At 39.2% G+C, this 22,047-nt stretch overlaps 1 pseudogene; it reads right to left on the bottom strand.

The window, feature by feature from the left end:
* Nucleotides 1–1,261: 1,261 nt before the first annotated feature.
* The window catches only part of LOC141938500 (uncharacterized), a 35,402-nt pseudogene continuing 14,616 nt past the window's right edge, over nucleotides 1,262–22,047 (bottom strand).

Raw genomic sequence — 22,047 nt, 5'->3', positions numbered from 1 at the left:
GGAATCATTTCAAAAGGACAGTAAAGTTGCAGCTGTACTATCAAAAATAAGCAGCACTTATCTGGCTGTATGAGCAAACTATCACTGCCTCTACAGACCAACTGGTTGTTGCTGATGAACCAGTATGGCTTGGAAGGAGGGAACAAAAAAAAAAATAAATCTCAGACTCAATGTTGACAGAGAATTTCTGAAAAATTTTTGTGGTCAAGACAATACCAAACCTCAAAATGCAATCCTGTAGACAAGATATTCTTCCTGTGGTGCTATACACGTGCAAAACAGACTGATAAGGAGTTCTTTAAACAAAGGCATCATAGAATCATATAGATGATGGGTGACAGACCAAAATGCAGTAATAATCAAAATAATCCAATAGTCCACGTAAAAACAGTGTTGTATGGTTGGCATTAATTCAAGAAAATAAAAATAAGAAAGCTGCATGAGCAACAAGTTAGAGTACCTGATCACTTACTGGGATTGTCTTGTTCCATCCATGCCAACAGCAGGTCCTTGTCAATGTAATTTCAGCTCTTTCTGAAAGGTGATCAGGACTGTTCCTCAAACAGTGCAAAATCCTACGAAATACAGTCACTGCCCGTGACTTAGGTAAATGCTACATTGGTGAAACCAAAAGGGTTTTAAATGTTTACTCAGTCACTGATTATAAGCTGAAACCTTACTACATATAGCTGTTCTAGTTGAGCAGAACTGGATGGTTGGAATAAAACGTCAAATGTCTGAGAGTGGGTCACTTTAATAGCAGATTATAATTATCTATGGATATTATAATCCCCAAAGAAATAATATTGTGCTTATAAATTCCTTTAGAAGAGTAAATAAAAGACAGTTAAACCACACCAGTGATAAAAAGCATATTTCTCCACATAGTGCCAATTCCTTTTTTTGTCACTTCACAGAATTTATTGCATACTCATATTTTTTTCATTAAAAGTTATGGTTGGTATATTGGCCAGCTGAAAAAAACAACTTAAACCATTCCACACAGGCATAGTTCTTACTGCACAATGGATAAATTATGAACACTTCCAGAGACACCATTCCTAAAAAAAAATATTCAGACACAAACTTCTTGAACAGTATTTCAACTTTAATGGAATCAGAACAGTAACCCATCAGAACAATTCTATACATCTCTATAAACACTTTGGAGCATGACTAAGTACCTATTACTTCCTATATACAATCACCTGAAACAATACACTGTAAATATGCCTTAACTAAGAAAATACAAACATGCTTCTGCAAGATTATTTAGCTCTTTTTGAGCGTAGCTGTCGCTTGATGATTAGCTGATCGCTTTCCTTCTCTTTTTTTCTATAAAGACCTGAAAAAGATGATATTTCAAGAGTTACTCAGCATTTCTTCAGTGACGAATGACATGCACTTCTAGACCCATGTAACCAACAACATGTTTTTTCCCAGAAGCTGTTTTCAGAATGAATTTTGCCTATTATCTTCTAGTCAGAGGTCTCCAGAACAGAGACACCATTTTAGTGCATCATAATAAGCAAAAAATACTGGGAACATATGAAATCCCTTTTTTTGCTGAAACAAATATCAAAGTCCAAAGAAAACAGTGATCTGAAAGCAGCTCTCACTTCTTATCTCTAATACTCATTTTGTGAAACAAGAAGCGTTCAGAAAACATATTTTTAGCTTAAATTTCTTTAGCTTTCTGACTTTCCCAGGATTCAGTCTTTAACTTTTTCTTCCACTTCCAAGCTCCTTAGCTTCTTTTGCCCTGCCTTCCTGTCATTTCCTTCAGCCTCCTGTGGACAGCATTTTGGTTACTGCTGCATCTATTCATACAGTTTACAGAAAAGTCAACAGAATAACTCAGTATGGGCAAATGCTCACCAGAGCGAATGAAAAAGGACTGAACAGAATGAAGAGATGTACTTCTAACAGCCAGAGCACGCTCAGCACTTTAGTTACTGACAAAACCATAAAGCTGGATTTCAGAAACAGTCCATCAAGCCCTGGCCTATAAGACTCTCTATAGGCTGGTTTAGACAGGGCAACGCAATTTAAGCACACGCAGAAGACTACTGAAACTGTGCTTTGAAAAGCATGGGTGTATCCAAATCCTAAAGTAACCCTAATAGCAGCTGGGCAGAAAAGGAATCGGAAATTACCTCAGATGCTCACTTGCCCTGCAAAGTTAATCGTACATGCAGACCTTTCTCTTCAGTGTTTCAATCATGCTATTCCAAATCTATGGATTCCTTAATGGTCTCTATTTCTGTTATCCCTTCATGCTACTCTTAAATGAACACCAACTACTGGAAAAACAAATTAAGACTCAACTGCTGTACTAGAGGAAAAAGTAACACTCCACATACCACAGCTAAGGTATCTAAGACTCCAAATGTGAAGATATCGCCATGACTGCTATATAGGTGATACAACAAGTCAGCAGTCACACACAGAGAAGATAAGCGAGAAAACAGAGAAAATTAAAGTAACACATCAGGAAGAAAAGACCAAAAGAAATAAGTCAGTACTTTCAAACCTCTTCTGCAACTTGACTCAATCAGGTTTGTTCTGTCCCCCCAATATCTTATTTTAAGCCCAGATTACAGAAATAGATTACAGCGGACAGAACACTAACCCGTAATCACTTACCGAAGAATCAGGGATATCTAGAGGGCAAGAACTGTCCGTTGAACACAGCTTTCTCTTAGATCGTTTTGGCTTGAGCTCCTTTCCTTTGACATTTTCTGGTTCTGCAGACTTGGGAGAGCTTATTGTTGCCATCAGCTTCTTTGCTACAAGAAAAAATTTATTGTAAATCAATGTCTTATTGGTTTTATGAGCCTCAAAATTAATGAATAAAGGTTTAATGAATAAAGGTTTATTAAAATCAGTTTAAAAATGAAACAGATGTAGTCTGAAATTTAAACATAAAAATTCAGAAGTGGTATGTATTTGACTACCACAGTCTTCTATATCCTGAAACAGTTTTCTATAGCTTCAAATGCAAAAGCTTAAAGGACACATTTAAATAGCACCAAAAAAATCAATTGGGATTCAGATTTCACTGGATGTTAAATACAACAGGAATTGAAAACCAGGCTTAACTTCTTTGTACTGACAGAAGCACAAGGTTGAGTCAATTTTCTCTATGTACTTGTATAGTTTTATCAAACTAGTACCAGCTCTATGAAGAGATGAGTGTGTGCATCTTATGAGCTAGAAGGAAAGAAGAGATCCCAATCAATACTAAGTTATGCAAAGGAGGGAAAAAATACAGGACATGGTAATAAAGGTTACAAATTAGACCTCATTTGCTCAAATAAAGTATTTCCAGGGTGAAATTTTGATTACTCTGAATTTGGCTTCCATTGATAATGACATGTTGTCCTCATGGAACCACTCTGACAAATGTGAAAAATGTTAGAAATCCCACTATCTTAACTGTGCATCGTGAATAATGACTAACCTTGTTTTAACCAGCCAAATAGTAGTGTCTTTTAGAATTTAACACTGGTGATTCTTTGTGCCCTCTGCTAATTTTAATCTTTTTTTTAAAAAAAAAACCAGTAACTCAGAAATCATGTCTTACTGTAGGAAAGAATAAAAATATATTCTTCAATGGAAGGTCCTAGCAGTTAATTTTCCCAAGGCTATACTTAAACTTGAAATCCATTAACTGCTTCAGAGCTAGTTTATTGAACTCTTCCACATATTTTCTGGAGATACTGGCTTTCAGATTCTGTAGAACTAATCTTCCTCTCCTACATACATACTTCAAAAAACATTAATACAATTTCCACAGAAACAAAACAGGAAGTGGGGGGGAGATTGCTTATAGAACAAGGTCAGATCTGGGTTTGAATTCAACTCTTGATTTTTTTAGATCAACAGGTCAAGTTTCTGAAATTGCCTTTAACTGTTTTACTGTAAGCAAGAACAAAGTAACTCAGACATTTTGAGCTTATCATTGCTTTTATGATAAATTTATATGCACATAGTCCACACTGCATCCTTTCGCTCTACCTGGCTTACCTTTCACACTTAACCTAAACTTTAGAACCATGTGGTCCTTGTAATCCAGTCGGCCTCTTCTACTCTGCAAGATTCAGCAGAGCAGGCCCCAGCTCAGACTCCATTGTTTCATAAATGAAAGAACAACTGGATGCAGCAGACGTGGCCTTTAACAGCACATACATTAACAGATTACAGTAGAAAAAAGCTATTCTACAATACCCAGATAACATGGAATAAGCCTTATTTATTCTGTACAAACCTTTAGAGTGAAAAATAACAGGAGAACTTTGGAAAAAATCTCCAATTTTTTGTAGTGTTCCATCTTTCTTTTTAGCTGACTTTTTACGTGAAGTAGATTCTTGCTTTCTTAAGGGGTATTCTTTTCTTTTCTTCTGTGTAGAAGACATCTGTACAGAAATACACAGTCATTGTTTAAGTCAAAAAGTTGACTTATCTTCAAGTTTAATTCCATTTTGTTTGGCTTCAATGTTATTTTCAAGCTGACATTTTGAGCTTTGCTACCGAAACCTCTGCTCATTAATGATACTGCCGCAGCAAGCAATGTAGACAACCTTATTTTATACCCAAAAGAAAAAAAATTGTCAGTTTCACAGAATACATCTAAGGGCATGAGTAATATAGGAAACAAATAGTTTCTTTTAAAAAAGTAGATTCAAAGTTTTAGAGTATTTCATTAGACTAGCTGTTCTAGTTATAAAACAGAAGAAAACTGATGGTGAAAATAAATCTACTGTCCACCCTTTGAGCCTGCCCAGGTTACTACTAAGGCCTAAAATCATATTTTTATAGTTGTCATGCATATAGATGACACAAACCTTAGTTTTACTTCAAAAGGAATTGCCTATAACATGACATATGCTAAGAGTATGCTCAAACTAGTCTTCATAACTACTCAGCATGCAACATCCTTCCCTGGGAATCCCTGTACGCTGCAGCCAGTACACGTTCTGGGCAAATACAGACTGACTCTCCTTGCTTAGCTTAGAAAGTTTAGTAGGAAGACAACGTACATGTTTAAGAATCCTATTAAAATACATAGATAAGGATTAAGATACTGCTGCATAAGAATGTTTGCTCCTTTCACAAGTCCACCTTTACAGAAAAGGTGGACTTATGAAAGGAGAAACTAACTTCAAAATTGAACAAAACCAAACTATTTTCTTGTTGCTTGTAGAAGGTGAATTAGTCATAGCAGGTTTTGCATTTTCTTGTTCTCACTTTTCACAAAATCCTAAGAAAATAAACATGACAAATTTTAACTAGGATTCTTCCGGAAAGAATAATGATTACCTATATTACAGAAGCAGCCACTATTTAAATGCTATGACTAACAGTAGGGAGGCATTGACTACTGCTGGATAGAGGTAACTATTCAAACGTGAAATAAACACTAAACAAACTTGTGGAAGGGAACTAGAAATGCCTGTAGTCAAACCATTCTGACATTTACTATTTTCTTCTCTCTGTTATTTCCTATACTTTTGACTTTAAGAGATTTGACAAGCCAACACCCAAATTGAAATTAATAAATCTAAGTGTAAATTTGGATTTATGGTGACAAGTATATAAAAAACAGGTTGGTAGCACAGTGCCATTGTTAAGCTGTCTTTTAATGACATCTTCTATCTTGTGAAGTGGTGCTGAGAGATTTCAGATAACCGACAGCCATACCAACTGATAATAGCATCAGAAAATGGAAAGAGGATTTTGTTCTTTAATTAGAAGGGAGCCTCTGAAAAAGATTTGGTTTTGTTTGTTTCTAAAACACCAGGGAGTTTGTTTCATTTTTAAAAAAATTTGACATGAGCAGTATGTGGTTATTTTAGCACTACAGGTTTCCCCTCAGTTTTAGTTTTCACAATGCTTTTCAGTTTTAGGAAATTTAAAAAAACAAACTGTGTCTTCAGTAGACTTGTAACAGTTAAAGTTACTGAATCATTTTATAATCTGTTTGGCATATGTAACATGAAGATAAATATTTAAATATTTAAATATGGGTACAGAAGGCCCCATATGCAGACCGGACCCGCTTCATAGGGAAGTCTGCTGCCTCCCTGGGGGCCGCGTCAATGACCTCAAGGCAAAACTCCCCACTCTAGTGAGACCCAAGGACTACTACCCTCTCCTGGTTTTTCAGGTAGGTAGTGACGACATTACTAGGAGAAGTCCTAAAGCAATGAAGAGAGATTTCAGGTCCTTGGGGAAAGTGATTAAGGGGTCGGGGGCACAAATTGTGTTCTCCTCCATCCCTTCAGTTGGAGGGATGGATGAAGAAGAACACAGGAGAACTCAACAGATGAGCTTGTGGCTCCAAGACTGGTGTTACAGTCAGGGCTTTGGATTTTTCAATCATGGGTTGGTATACAGGGCGCCAGACCTTTTGGCATTAGATGGAATGCACCTGTCCCAGAGGGGGAAGAGGATCATGGGACAGGAGTTAGCTGGGCTCATTGACAGAGCTTTAAACTAGATTTGAAGGGGGAAGGGGGAAAACATCAGCCCATCTGAAGTACATGTATACCAATGCACACAGTATGGGTAACAAACAGGAGGAGCTTGAAGCCATGATGAAACAGGAAAATTATGATGTTGTGGCTATTACAGAAACATGGTGGGATGTCTCCCATGACTGGAGTGCGCCTGTTGATGGCTACAAGCTCTTTAGAAGGGACAGACAAGGAAGGAGAGGTGGTGGGGTGGCGCTGTATGTTAGGGACTGTTATGATTGCCTTGAGCACAAGTGTAGCGAAGACAGGGTAGAGTGTCTTTGCGTTAGAATCAGGGGGAAGGCCAACAGGGCAGATGTTGTAGTAGGAGTCTACTAGAGGCCACCCACCCAGGACAGAGAGGTGGATGAAATATTCTATAAGTATTTAGAAGAAATCTCATGATCGCTTGCCCTTGTTCTTGTGGGAGACTTCAACTTCCCAGACATCTGCTGGAAGTACAGTACAGCAGAGCGAGACAGTCCCGGAGATTCCTGGAATGTGTGGGAGACAACTTCCTGACGCAACTGGTGAGAGAACCAACCAGAGAAGGTGCCCTGCTGGATCTCCTCTTTGTGAACAGAGAAGGACTGGTGGACAATGTGGCAGCTGGAGGCCAACTAGGGCACAGTGATCATGAAATAATAGAGTTCTCTATTCTTAGAGAGGCCAGGAGAGGGCTAAGCAGAACTGACATCCTGGACTTCAAAAGGGCTGACTTTGTATTGATTAGGCACCTGCTTGAAAGGATCCCTTGGGAGACAATCCTGAACAGTATAGGGGTCCAGGAAGGCTGGGCACTCTTTAAGAAGGAAGTGTTAATGGCTCAGGAACAGGCAGTCCCCAGGTGCTGTAAGAGAAGCCAGCGACAGAGAAGACCAACCTGGCTGAACAGGGAGCTTTGGCTGCAACTCAGGGAGAAAAGGAAAGTTTACAGCCTTTGGATGAAGGGACTAGCCACTCACAGTGATTACAAAGACACAGTGAGGCTATGCAGGGCAGAAATCAGGAGGTCTAAAGCCCAGCTGGAAATTACCCTGGCTTCAGCAATCAAGGATAACAAGAAATGTTTCTATAAGTATGTCAACAGCAAAAGAAAGACCAGGGAGAGTCTCCATCCCCTGCTGGATGCGGGGGGAAACATGGTAACAAGTGATGAGGAGAAGGCTGAGGTCCTTAATGCCTTCTTTGCCTCAGTCTTTAATAACAAGACTAGTTGGACTGAGGGAATCCAGCCTCCTCAGCCAGAGGACAGAGACTGGGAGAACGACCCCCCTGCAATCCAGGAGACAGTCAGTGACCTACTGCATCACATAGACACACACAAGTCTATGGGACCTGATGGGATACACCCGAGGGTGCTGAAGGAGCTGGCTGGGGTGCTCGCCAAGCCACTTTCCATCATTATCAGCAGTCCTGGCTGACCGGGGAGGTCCCGACAGATTGGAAACTGGCCAATGTGACGCCCATCTATAAGAAGAGTCGGAAGGATGATCCAGGAAATTACAGGCCTGTCAGCTTGACTTCAGTGCCCGGGAAGCTGATGGAGCACCTCATCCAGAGTACCATCACACAACACATGCAGGACAACCAGATGATCAGGCCCAGTCAGCATGGGTTTATGAAAGGCAGGTCCTGCTTGACAAACCTGATCTCCTTCTATGACAGGGTTGACCTGCTTATTGGATGAGGGAAAGGCTGTGGATGTAGTTTACCTCGACTTGAGTAGGGTCTTTGACACCGTTTCCCACAGCATTCTCCTGGCGAAATTGGCTGCTCGAGGCTTGGATGGTCGCACACGCTTTGCTGGGTAAAAAACTGGCTGGATGGCCGGGCCCAAAGAGTTGTGGTGCATGGAGTTAAATCCACTTGGTGGCTGGTCACGAGTGGTGTCCCCCAGGGCTCGGTTTTGGGGCCACTACTGTTTAAGATCTTTATTGATGATCTAGACGAGGGGATCGAGTGCACCCTCAGTAAGTTTGCAGATGACACCAAGTTGGGTGGGAGTGTTGATCTGCTCAAGGGTAGGGAGGCTCTGCAGAGAGATCTGGACAGGCTGGAGCGATGGGCTAAGGCCAACTGTATGAGCTTCAATAAGGCCAAATGCCGGGTGCTGCACTTGGGTCACAACAACCCCCAGCAACGCTACAGGCTTGGGGAGGAGTGGCTGGAGAGCTGCCAGTCAGAGAGGGACCTGGGGGTGTTGATTGACAGCCGGATAAACATGAGCCAGCAGTGTGCCCAGGTGGCCAAGAAGGCCAATGGTATCCTGGCTTGTATCAGAAATAGCGTGGCCAGCAGGGCCAGGGAAGTGATCTTGCCCCTGTACTTGGCACTGGTAAGGCCGCACCTCGATTACTGTGTTCAGTTTTGGGCCCCTCACTACAAAAAGGACATTGAATTATTCGAGTATGTCCAGAGAAGGGCAACGAAGCTGGTGAAGGGTCTGGAGCACATGTCGTACGAGAAGCGGCTGAGGGAACTGGGGTTGTTTAGTTTGGAGAAGAGGAGGCTGAGGGGAGAGCTCATCGCCCTCTACAACTACCTGAAAGGAGGGTGCAGAGAGCTGGGGATGAGTCTCTTTAACCAAGTAATGAGCGATAAGACAAGAGGTAATGGCCTCAAGTTGCACCAGGGAAGGTTTAGACTGGATATTAGGAAGTATTTCTTTCCAGAACGGGTTGTTGGGCATTGGAATGGGCTGCCCAGGGAAGTGGTGGAGTCCCCATCCCTGGAGGTGTTTAAGAGTAGGTTCGACATAGCGCTGGGGGATACGGTGTAGTTGGAAACTGCCAGTGCTAGGTTAACGGTTGGACTAGATGATCTTCAAGGTCCTTTCCAACCTAGATGATTCTGTGATTTAAGAGTAACATTCAGGTGAATAAAACAGCAATAAGATACTTCTAAAATTAGTTCCATGTTATTGAAAAATTACTTAGCTAAATGTTATCCCATCAGGATATGAACATCTACGCTATGAAAGGATTTATAAATGGATTGGTAAAACAGTCTTCTCAAAACATGGATAACTATGTTAGATGAAATATATTCATCTGTAGATAAGGTTCAGTACTTTTCCAGTGCCTTCAGAAGGATGGTTATTTTTACACTTACTTTTCCAGCAGCCTAAGAGAATACTCCTCTCAAAGAAAATTGGTTCAAGACATAGGAAGTTTAAATCAAATCTGGACATTATTCCAGAATGAAGCGTTCAATTCCAGATGAATTAACTTACACAACTTTTAACAGTTACTTTTGCAATCCAAGTTTAACAAAATGAGTTTATTGAAGTACTGTTGAACACTAATCACTGAAGTGACCGTTTCTCTTAACTATTTTACTAAGAGATTAAAAAAACATCACTTGAGAACACTTGAATGAGAATGCTAGAAAACCATCAGACACTTCACTCTCCAGCTGAGACAAACTCAGAGTGATCACTTGCCACTTATGCAAATGACCCACAGGTCATCTCCCTATACTCACCTGTCAGCTTCAGAAGTCCTTAGAAGTACAGAGATTCATAAGCCCCACAAGTAGGATTACAAGTAAGTACCACCACAATGAGGTATTAGGGTTTCATAGTCTTTGTGTCTTAGAAATAGCTCTGTTCATGCTAATGTTGATAAAAGTCAGAGGAAAGAAATGTGCGGTTCAAGTAGGAGCAGTGAAGATTTTTACCACCCTGAACTGCTGTGAAGCCTTAGTCTCGCACATAAACACCACAGCACACTAAGAACGCTGGCACATATAACCTAGCACAACTGAAGGAATTAAAGAGGAATTAAGTTCTACAGAAAACAGGGAGGTTCAGGTGCTCGTGCAATTAGTTCTGTATATTCCCTTTAAATACAAAAAGATCAAAGAAAACACAGACTGGACAAAAAGTCAAAGGAAGTGGTCTTGAAACTCTGAAATGCAATGATTAAGCCCAGAGGCTTAACTTTTAATTGCCTATTAGAAGAGGTTATAGTTGATACCAATGATTGCTTAAACCAAAAGAAGCAGTTCTATTGAACTGGTCTCTAATCCTGCAGATCACAGCTACAGACAGAAGCAAATAGTAAGAGCAAGGAGAGAGAAATGTAAAAGGTGAAGAGGAAGTACATATCAGGGACAAGCGTCCAGAGTCTGGATAAATTGAAATCTATGACTTTATTCAACATAGGCCAGAGATCCACACCTTGGCAGGAGGTGGGGGGTGGGGGGGAAAGAGGTTTAAATATTCTCTGTATATATCCTTAGGATCTCAGTGAGAATCAAAAGGATAGGATTTTAACAAATGATCAGAGTAATTAAATTGAAAGACTACACAACACATTTTGTCAGTTGGTCTAGGTCATACCTCATCCCTCTCTTCACTTGTCCTTTTCTTTCTTGGCTTGAGCACTTTAACTGTAGCTGGTAAGGTGCTGCCCTGGTGTTTCACCTCCCTCTTATCGGGTTCCAGAGGTGTGAACTGAATTTCCATCTCTGGTTTTGGGAACCAACTAGTATTTCCACTTTCTGTGGACACTTCTGAAGAGTCAAGGACAATTTCTGAATGCTCCTGCAAATACATGGAAATTTTAAGAACACAAGTTTTAAAATAACTGAGTTAAAAAACCCATAATACACATCTTTCCCCAATGGATTGCAAAGTAAGCATTCCATTTCCCAGCTTTCACTTTCAGAACACTTCTAATTGAAGGAATCTACTTCAACCATAGCAGAGTTTAACCCTTACTTTCTAAAACTTTTTTGTTACATTTTAAAAAGTTAACGTTTCTATCTACAGTGACAGAACTTGAACTCAGCCTGATACTTTGTTTCCAAGTCATTTTGCTCAAGGGCAGAGACAGTCACAGTTTTCACAAGTAGCAGTAGTAGAATGGACATGACTTTCATCTTAACTCTGCTGCTCCTTAGGAGCTAGGCAGTGATAGCAGCTTTTGAGAGAAAAGTATAACCTTTCTCTAGCCTATCTTTAAGGAATTTTCCCTTCCCCTTCTACACCAGAGAAGTTGTGTAAGTAACAAGGTCCAACTAGCAAGCTACAAGCCAAATTCAACCTATGAGAGGCTTCTACATCACTACCTGTTCTCTGGAGGAAGAGCAGGCATTAAGGCAGCCCGCAGCCCACAAGCTGAAAACCTTGTCTTGTACCTGCTTACAGCCAAACTGCAAGAACTGCACAGTGAGGGTGGGATGGAAAAATCAGTTTGACAATTCTTCTTCCTCAGCAGCACTTACCTTCCACCATCCACCCAACCTGTTTTTCTTAGCAAAACCAGCAAGTGAGAGCTGTGGTCCTCCCAGCTCCTGCATCTCTGTGGCAGCAGTTCAGCTGCTGGCTAGCATACAGGAATGGATTCAGCAGCTGTTTGAATGAAACCTGAAAGACAGGCTGCTGGGGTGGTTGGTGCTTAGAAACTGCAGGTGGCTGCTACTACTGCTGCTGGTGGGGTCCCAAACAGAGCAGCTGCTGTGGCTTCTCGAAGGGCACTCTCCTCCTCTCAAAAAGGAAAGTGATCAAAGCTCATGGAAAGCCCAGAGATAGTCACATTCTGCAACAGGCTCTGCTGGGATTCTGAGTAAGAATACAAGCACCACTGCATTCCCAAGAATGGAGTCGGCTAATAGAAACATTTTTCTTTATAACTGCTATTTCATGAGAGTTAGCCATCAAAAAGTTACACAGGAATGGCTAGTGTCATTAGCTAACACAGCTACACACAGGAATCCTGTAGTGGAAGAAAGCAAATCCAATTTGCCCTGCTACTGCTCATCCATTTAAAAGGGTTTATATATTTGTTTCAAGTGACTTATCTAATAATCAGCCACTTCATAAGCATTGGTGAGAGGTAGGATTTCAAGAGCATGCAGCTGAAGTCAGATATAGCTATTCACATGATTATGTTATACATCTTTTATTTCTACCAAAAGCCACTAAAATGAGGTGATCTGATCACCAAGAAAGGTATTTGCAGAATAAAACTTTAGAATTATTCAGACAACAGGATACATTTTCTTCCCTATTCTGCATTTAGCAAAACCCATACAACTGCATAAAATTTTTAAATTTCAGTTTTGTACCAACCTCACTTAATGAAGAGGCACTGCCAGGACATTGAGATAATGAATAATTCCCTTTAACTGCGTCATATCTAACTGAAATACTTGACAAAGTATAGGATTAGTCCTGCTTTGTTTTTCTATAAACTGTAAATATTTAGAACGAGAAGAGATTATGCTAAACTGTAAACCTCAAAATATTTTGATTTTTCTAAAGCTACAATATAAAAGCTCAAGTGCAGACAGCTAATGAACACCTGGGCTGAGAGACAACACAAGTTTAAGGCAGTAACCTCTACTCACGATGCCATCATGAGATGTGCCCTGCTGGGTCTCACCAACAGTCCGTCTAGTTCAATATTCTGCCCCCAGAGTGGCAAAGGGAGATGCTATTTAAGGATAAGATAGTGATCCTGGTCACCTTGTCATCTGTCCTCTCCATACTCTCCCAGCATTCTTAGCTGTGCATTACAATTGTCAGAGTCTACACCACTGTCTAACCCTCAGAGTATCCATTTAAAAATATATTGATGGATTTCTACTACAAAATTTTTCTAATCCCTGCTGACAGTAACTGTTTCCACCACCTCCAGAAAATTACTAGCTGCTTCATATAGGAATATGTTATTTTAGCTGTCTTAAAATTATTTCCTATTAGTTTCACGAAGTGCTGCCCAGTTCTTGCAGGATTTTAACAAGGACAGTTCTGCCTTCTGTTTACCCACCGCAACCATGATTTTGTAAACCTCAGCCCCACAACCCTCTGGTGGCCTTAACCTCTCCTAATCACAGTGCCAGCTTCTTAGCCTCTCCTCACAAGGCAGGAGACACACATCGTCTTGATCACCTTAGATTTTCTTCTTTATCTCCACTATATCTTTCCTGAGAATTATTTGACTTCCCCCCAAAACTCTACCCCATTCACTTCACACCATAACAGTTTATCACATGATAATCCTGGTAGTAGCCTCTCCTTATTCATAACATCAAGTACTGTGGCTACTGGCTTGAGGTAAATACTTCAGCACCAACTGTTCACAACAATTCTTCTCTGTAACTAATTTTATAGCAAAAATAACTAACTTTATGGTGCTCTCTTAGCTGCCATTACAAAGCTGTATAAAGCAATAACCATTCTGAGAGCTCCTCTCTACTCCCTCATACATCACAAGCTTTATCTATACGGCACCAGCTGAATTGATGAAATAGCAAGAAACTGGCCAGTCTTATTTGGCAGTAGACAGGAGAGAGATGAAGAGATGCATTTCATCATTCAGTCCAGTTCTGCCACAAGAGGAGAATCGCATCTTCTAGCAGCCAGGGGAGGGTCTGCTAGGAAATCCATGTTCAGCTCTCTTCATTACTAGTTAGCAATGGAGTCACGGAGCATTAATTCAGTTTGGGAGGAAAACTACCTCACTGAATACTGCTCACGTAGCACACAGGGATTTGGTCATAATCAGAAGGCTCAGTACAGGTGCAAGCCTTTCAATTTTTGTTCAGGAAATATGCAAAGTCGATCTTTTCTTTGTGTAAACTTCAAATATTGTTTTGTTTTTAAGTAAGATGCAAGATACCGTTCTGTTCTTGTGAACCCCATACGGGCTGGCAGCTCTAATTACAGAACCATCTCTACTACCACACTATAGGTGGTATCAGGAAAGTTGTCTGAGCTGAAATCCCCTTAGCACTGACATAACCAAACAGAGGTGACATCACAAATATTATGTCTTCAAATCTCTAGAATCTGGATTAGTTAACTAGTTTTTCCCTCAGGTACAGAAGTTTTATAGTGTATAGAGAGGTGGTATTCTCTTAACTAAAGTACTTCTTTTTCTGAGAGGGAACTTGAAAGAGGGAGAGAGAAGAATAAACAAGAACTCAGAATTAATGATATAGTTAAAGTACGAAGAACTACAGAAAGTAACTTTTGGGAGATTCCCCACATTGCTGAAATATATACTGAGAAAACAACAAAAAAAAGATGTTACTAACAACATATCATTAGTACATACTTTCTATAAATATAACAAACATACCTCTTTGTTTACAGACTGATCTATTTTATCTTGTCCTTCAGGTAAAGGTACTTCTGCCAAAGACTGAAGACTTTTATGGTTAACGCCTTGTTTCAATTCCTTTATAAAGTCATCTTTCTCAGTCAGCTGTTTTCTTAGTTCTTCTGTATCAGTTCCCTCATCCTAATAAACATAGCAAAAATTGCCACAAATTGCAGGATTGGCAAAAGAAATTAACATGTGCATGAGCATCATTACAATTACTCAGTAGCATCAGTTTTAGAATTGCAGGCTCAAACAGCCAGCTGTCCAACAAAAAGCCAACAACTTCATGTATGAGTGGCCTCTACTTAAAGCCAAGAAAGGTCATACAACAGCCTGGGAAGATGCAATGCAAAATTTTTATTTTAATCTAGTTATGTAGGGTTATAAATTTCACCTCCCATTGTTTGTGAAGTTCTTGGTTCTGTGCAAAAGGCAGCTGATGTGATAGTTGTTTCAGATTTCCAGTCTAATCAAATTGCAATCAAATGATCAAATAGACTTGAGTGTTTATTTGAACTACTAAGTTTTTTGAAACTTCAGTTACTGTTACAAATTCAGTTTCAGAAAAGCATAAAGCTTTTTTTTTTTTGTATTAGCTGCAAACAATTTCAATATGTTTGGAATAGAGCCAAAACATAGTGTTTTGCAGAGTTAGTGAATAACAAAAGAAAAATCACAAAAACAACTAAAAAAAAAATCCCACAGAAACAACAGAAAGAATGAGAGAGGACCTTTCCTGAATCATTTACTGCAGCTTCTTTCAGTTCTGCTATTTCTTTATCTTTTTGTATGGTGATAGAAGCCAAAGTCTTGAGCTGTACTTCCAAAGCTTCTATTAATTTATTTCTTTCTTCACGCCACTTTTGAAGATTGTTGTCCTTTTCTACCAGCTGTGCAGCAAGTCTTTCCTGAATGGGGGAAAAAATAGGTTAGAATTGAACACCACTTCTACAAACCATCTGAACTGTTCTGACAGCTTAGTTTGGCATAGTCAGTACTATTTTATGGCCTCAGTAGACTTGAGAGCCTATGTAGATCTTAAAAAGCTCACACAGAACTAGTTTCACTACAAATATACAAAAGCAAACCATGCTTCAAATGAGAAAAAACTGTATCTATATTTATACTGTTTGTGAAGAGAATTTTTGTCAAGAACCACCACTCCTGCTTGCCCACTTACTGATTTTATTACTGGAAAGTCTCAGGCAAGCAAAGTCACAGACAAAGTGAAAGTAGTCCCAAGCTCCTAACATCCCCCTGTACTGATTGCAGGTCCAGAAGGTCATTGCTAACTACTTCTAGATGCAAGTACAGTTTTAGATTGCACAGATTCATACAATAATTTCATATGCTTAAGAAATTACAACCTTGATACAGCCCAGTGACCAGGCAAGGTATCCACCTTGTTATTAACTATCAGTCACCCTACTTTGAAAGTGGTATGGGAGCAAAACCACTAGCATTTTGACCAAGTATTTTTACTGGAAAGATCTGGAAAGAGGCTTTTTTTGTCAACTACTGCTTGCTTCTTCTCTTCCTTCTAAAGCCTCATAGGCTTCTCCCCCCCCCCCCCCCCCCTTTTTTTTTTTCAGAAAAGCCAAGCAACAAATCTTGTTTTTCAAAGTATGTTTTCTTAGCTTCATTAAGTAGCAATACATTTAAGCATAGGTTACTTATTGGTGTTTTACACACAAGATGAAGTTTGAAGAAGGTGGTGGTGGTGATAGGATAGAAAGGAACAGGCACACTAACTTCCATTACGTATCACGCTTTTTCATTTTGTGACACTCCTATTCTTCCCTTTCACATTGAGATGATCTCATGTAGGCTTTGTCATGTGATAAATGAGGGGACTTTGACAAAGGCCAGCTCCCCTCAAGCACCCACACTGTTAACACTTGACACGAGATCTGCTCTGTACTAACGACTTACGCTAGAGGACTCTGACGAGACCTCCAGTCACTTACAATTTCTGCTTGCTGCTCTACATAACGTTCTCTGTCATCCGCAAATTTTCTCATTTCTCTGTTGTGATGGCTCTCAGCTTCTTTCACTTCACTCATGAGTCTCATTTTTTCCTCCAGCCAATTCTTTTTATCAGTTTGATACTTTGTCTCACTTTCCTATTTTAGTGGAACCAGAAATAAAGCCATAGGCAGAGATTAAGCAACAAAAAAAAGAAGTCTTAAAATCCAGATTACCATTAAACTCATTAATTTCAAAAAGATAACAGAAATACTAGCACAGTTTTACTCCAGCATATTCCCAAGTGCAAGTATTATATTCTCATTTGTTCCTTTCCAGTTAAAAAAATTGTTCAGCAGTTCTCAGAACTTATTATTCGGACTGGCACATCTTCAGGGAACAGACTTTTTTCCCTCTAAAAAATGCTCTGGGTAGGTCACAAACACTATTAAAGTTACACCAAAGGTAATGGCAAAAAGACCCTTTTTACTTACAAATTCCCAATCTTTTATACTTGCAGAACATGTTAAAAAACCTACTTCAAGACTGAAAGGCAAAAAATGCAGCAAAATTTGAATGGTAAACAGAGAGAGTGTGTAACTAAGAATGTCGCTTCAATCACAGCAACTTTGCCTCCTTCTCTGCCACAATCAAACCTCTTGTCAGACATTCTCCCACATAGGACCTGAAAAGCTGCTTGAGAAAAAAGTCTACTTTCTAATCCAAGGAGAATTAAGAGGTAAATCCTTAGTCTAACAGGAAGGACTTACAGGTCACACAGCAAGCACAAGATCTTTAAACAGTCTGATTTATTTGCCCAAGCAACTGACGGGAAAAAGGCTTGAAACAATCCAACTCTTGACATCTGTTCAAGACAATTTTAAGAGGAGCCCAGCTAGAGAAGCACCGTCCATGGTAGCATAACATAGTGAAGGGTGCACTCCATTATGGAGCATCAGTGATGCTGTATATTACAAAGACACCACATCCAGACTTTGCTGCACTGATGCACGGCAGTTTTTAGAGGAGGTTTCCTTTACCAGAACTTGCCACATTGTGCCCTAGTTCTTGAAGATAGCAACACAAAAAAAATTTAGACTCCTAAATGAAAGTTATGGCTTTAAACCTAAGTATGAATTACATCACCATGTTTTACCTTCAGTTCTTTTCGCAGCTTTATTAATTCCTCATTTTCATCTATGTTTTTTTCTGTGGTTTTGCTCATCTTTTGCTGCCAGTCACTATTGCTCTGGTTATCCAGCTCTCTATATCTCTGCTTCCATGCTTCCAGTTCTAGTCAGCACACAAAATGAGGTTATATAACATAGTCTTAAATGCATATTTGACCACATTCACATCCTTCTACTAAAGTTACTTGGATTTATCAGCCATGACCACAGAGGGACAACAGAAGCCTTTAACTGTTAGAAGTTTGTTATGTACTATATAAAATTAATGCCTAAATAACACTCAGCAAATCAAAACAGAGATTTAAAGCAGCTATCACAATACATCCAAAACAATTTTGTCTCCTTGCTCCCTTTCCATGGAGAGATTACCCCAAACTAATCTGTTGGTCTCTTCTAATTTGGTTTCAATCACTTGATCTTGTTTAATATGAGTCTGTTCTTGTTCTTCTAATGTCATCCGCATATCTTCAATTATTTTTTCCTTTGCACACAGATCTGAAAATATATTTACAGATGAGCCCCCATCCTAGTTCCCACCATTCTCTCCCAAAGTGCCTTCATCACAAGTAATTTCCCCCATTTCCTGAGATCTAAAGCTCTATTAGAAAGAAATAGAGTATCTCTACTAAACTTTCCAAATCCAAAATTCTGAAGTGATTCTCATCAACTTGATTTAGGTGAGCATTTCATTGTTAATGTCAGACTAAGGCTTGTATTATACGAAAACCTAACTATTGTTCCACTGCTAAATGTTTATCAAACCTGCAAAAACTGTTATTGTGCTAGTTCATGTTTCAGGGTTTGACTTTTTCCACAATAGGCTTACTTTCAGAGCAACGTTTTCTTCCCACTTTCAATAGAGTCTCCTCACAATCCCTGAATTGGCTGCTTTCAATCAGTTCATTAGAGTTCTTTTCTGCCAATTTTCTTTTAATGGTAGTTACAGTGTTGTCCTGTGTTAAAATAAGATAAATTACTTTGAAGTTTTACAAAGTGAGCACTTAATAGGCTTAGTAATCTTTTAGATGCAAATATTTTTACAAATCTATCTGGGTAACCTGTATATGGGTTGTCAGAAGAACAAGTCAGTTACAGATCAGTTGCTTAAACAAAAAGCAGGTACACCTTCAGACAGTAATAAGCACAATGCTTTGCACTGTACAGAAAGTAGAGCAAGAGACTAGGAAACTACGAAATGCAAAAGGAGTTTACCACCTGAAGTATCCAGTGTCAAAAGAGTTGAGGAAATCCATGATTTGCTCAAAGGGCCAATGGTCAGCTCTACAAGTTCATCACTTTCTTGTCATAGTTGGTAGAGCTGGGAGTCTTAACCACCTTCAGCAAAGCCACAGATCATTTTTATCATGAAAGATCTGATGCAATTTGAAAGCCTAGTCAGTTCTGTCATACATACTTTAGACTATGTATTTGACCAAGAATAAAGTTTCTTTACTCACAAGATGACACAAGTGGCAAGCCATGCCGGTTGCCAAGGACCAATCACTCATCTAAGTAATTCATTAAAAAAAATAATGATCTATAGAACAGACTTGAGGTTTGTTGTCACATTTTAAGTTTCATCCCACACAGTCTCATAGAAACACTGGACAGAGCTAGAGCCTGTCTCTTGGAAGGAGCAGTGATAGGAAGCAGTCATCACAACTGTTACCACTCTGAGCATTAATACTATTGAAAAGCTAAGTTGCTCAGAGGCAGAGAGGGAATAGAAGATTAAGTATGGTCAAAGCTTTAAGTTCACAGTGGAAGAGAAAAATGGATCAGAGCGCTGCCTAAGTTTAACTTAAAATGTTCTCAGAACTACATTTCAGGTTACAGGGCATCAGGCTCAAAAAAACACCTAACCGCATGTTTTGATTTTTTTTTTTTTAACCTGTGTACATGTAGCCAAGCCAGCCTTTTGGCATTCAGCAGCCAGCAGCAGACTAGCCAGCTGCAAATTTTATTGATCGCATCAAAAGCAGAGATACCCTGGCCATCCACTCTTAGATCAAACTCTGCTCAATACATTCATATTATTGCTCTGCCTTAGAAAGTTTGTGTGCATCATGGTAGTAGGTGGGACACACTGATTTTTGTTGCCAATTTACACAACCACTGTCCTTCTCACACTAACTTCTAACTTCAATTAAATTTGAGCTTTTGCTGCAGCAAAACCTCCTTTCCTTCCTCTTCCATTCAAGCAAAAATAAAAAAGACAGTGACATAATCCCTCTCTTCCCACAGCTGGAGTCCTCCCAGTTTGAGTGTTGTTTTTTTCTTTAGAGTGGCTCTTCATAGTCTCATCGACAGTCCTCCAATAGTAACTCCAGATCACTGCTTCCAGAAATCCTATTTTCCACACACACCTCTGCACACATTTTGCCGTAACTTCAGTTGTAATGCCAACTTCGCCTGCTACCATTTCAAGAAAGTAGCAATTACTTACAGAAAATTTCAATTTTCCAAAATAGTCAAGTCCGTTATAAGCACAGATTTAATTTTTTTGTAAACAGAAAATTGAGATGTCTAAGACTTACATAGTCTTTTATGGTTTCTTCTAAACAGGATATCAAATCTTGCAGTCTCGTGATAGCATCATCTTTTTGCTCTGCGATGTCCATTAGTTCTTGAATCCTTTTATTCTGCGTATTCATTTTCTTAGAAAAGAAAGTAGTTCAGTCAATGCTAAATTCTTGAACTATACAATGCATTTAGAAGCAAGATCAGTTAAGCTAAGCTTGATATAAAAAAAGCTAGAAACATACTACAATAGCATTTTAAGCTACTGAAATTTTGTACTAAAGCAAGTAATTTTGCACAAGTTTTTTTTGAGAAAGTTACCTCAGTTGCTTCTTTAAGCTGCTCAGCAGCCTCATCCGATTTAATCATCTGCATTTCAAAGTCTGTAACAGGAAGAGAAGCCTGCATCAAATAAGTGGCTATTACATGGTTTACTCAGTAATCCATTTTTCCAGATCTTCTGGTACTTTAGTAGCTTTTGAATAGACTCATTTATTTTTGTGTTGGCTTCTACTTACAGGACACATTTCAAAAGTTCAGGTTTTTTTGAACAGAATTGGGCCCTGTAACCCGTATAAAATATAGATCATGTCAAGAGACTTCTGCTGAAATCATATTATGAGGTATTGATACTTTTATCTATGAATGTTCCACAGAATACCTGAAAACACTGCATCAGCAAAATGTGAAGTGCTGGGATCACAATATAACCATGAAATCAAGAATAAATAATGTTGACATGTTACCCCCACAATTCAGAAGTCTTCAACTGACAGTTCTAAGTTTTGTCTTAAAAATGAAATAATCAAGGCCTGTGGAATTGTTCAACCCAAACATACACAAAACAATTGATTACCACCTATAGAGGTAACATACGATTTGGTTCCAAAATCCTGCTCAACTGGATTATTTCTATTTTACAGTGTCATTTCTTTTTTCTTTCACATCACACACACACCCAGCTCACCTTTGGTTTTCTGTGTCAGCTGTTCTTCAATTTTGATTAGTTCATTGGTTTTCTCTGTCAGCTTTTCTTTGGTCTGAGTTAGTTCAGTGCTAGTTTTTCCCAGTTGCTTTTCAAGCCAACCTATAGCTTCCTGTGGGTCCTCCAGAGACACAATGTATCTGTATGTTTCTTCCGCCTGCTTTTTGGTATCAACGACATCATTCTGCAGAGAATCAATAACATCCTCAAGATCAATGTAGGTGCCTGGCCCTATGCCATGTTCTCCATCCTGAAAGATAATTTATATCCATTTAGAAGTAGCAAATAGTTACACAATATCCATTATTTCTACTGAAAATTTCAAAGAACGTTATGTACTCAAACATCTAAGTACAGTTAATTCTGACTTCAAAGCCATCTTGTAGGTTCACAGGCAATTTGATTGCCAGTTTCTCTCTACCTTCACACAGAATTCTCCAGCATCAAGTAACAGCTACTTTATTTTTAAAGCATTTAACGGCCCACCATCACATTCCCTTTTATACCACCACAAAAGCATCCCCTCCAAATTTAATATAAAAGCTAGCATTTTTACCCGATGAGAACACTGAATGAACACAGCAAGCAAACAGTTTTAGAAGGAATACATCTGAAATTTTCAAATATCAGTAAAAGTTTGTGAGGTCAAATAAGTTTGTGGTAACTTATCAAATTAAGCTGTACTTAAAACACTGACTTTCTTTCCTCCTTGTTTTTTTAAAAACAAAGGGTTCGAAACTCACAAGAACCAG

Source organism: Strix uralensis, unplaced genomic scaffold, assembly GCF_047716275.1.
Source record: "Strix uralensis isolate ZFMK-TIS-50842 unplaced genomic scaffold, bStrUra1 scaffold_117, whole genome shotgun sequence".
Classification (NCBI taxonomy): domain Eukaryota; kingdom Metazoa; phylum Chordata; class Aves; order Strigiformes; family Strigidae; genus Strix; species Strix uralensis.
The sequence above is the reverse complement of the archived record's forward strand: the minus strand, read 5'-3'. Positions and strand labels throughout refer to the sequence as shown.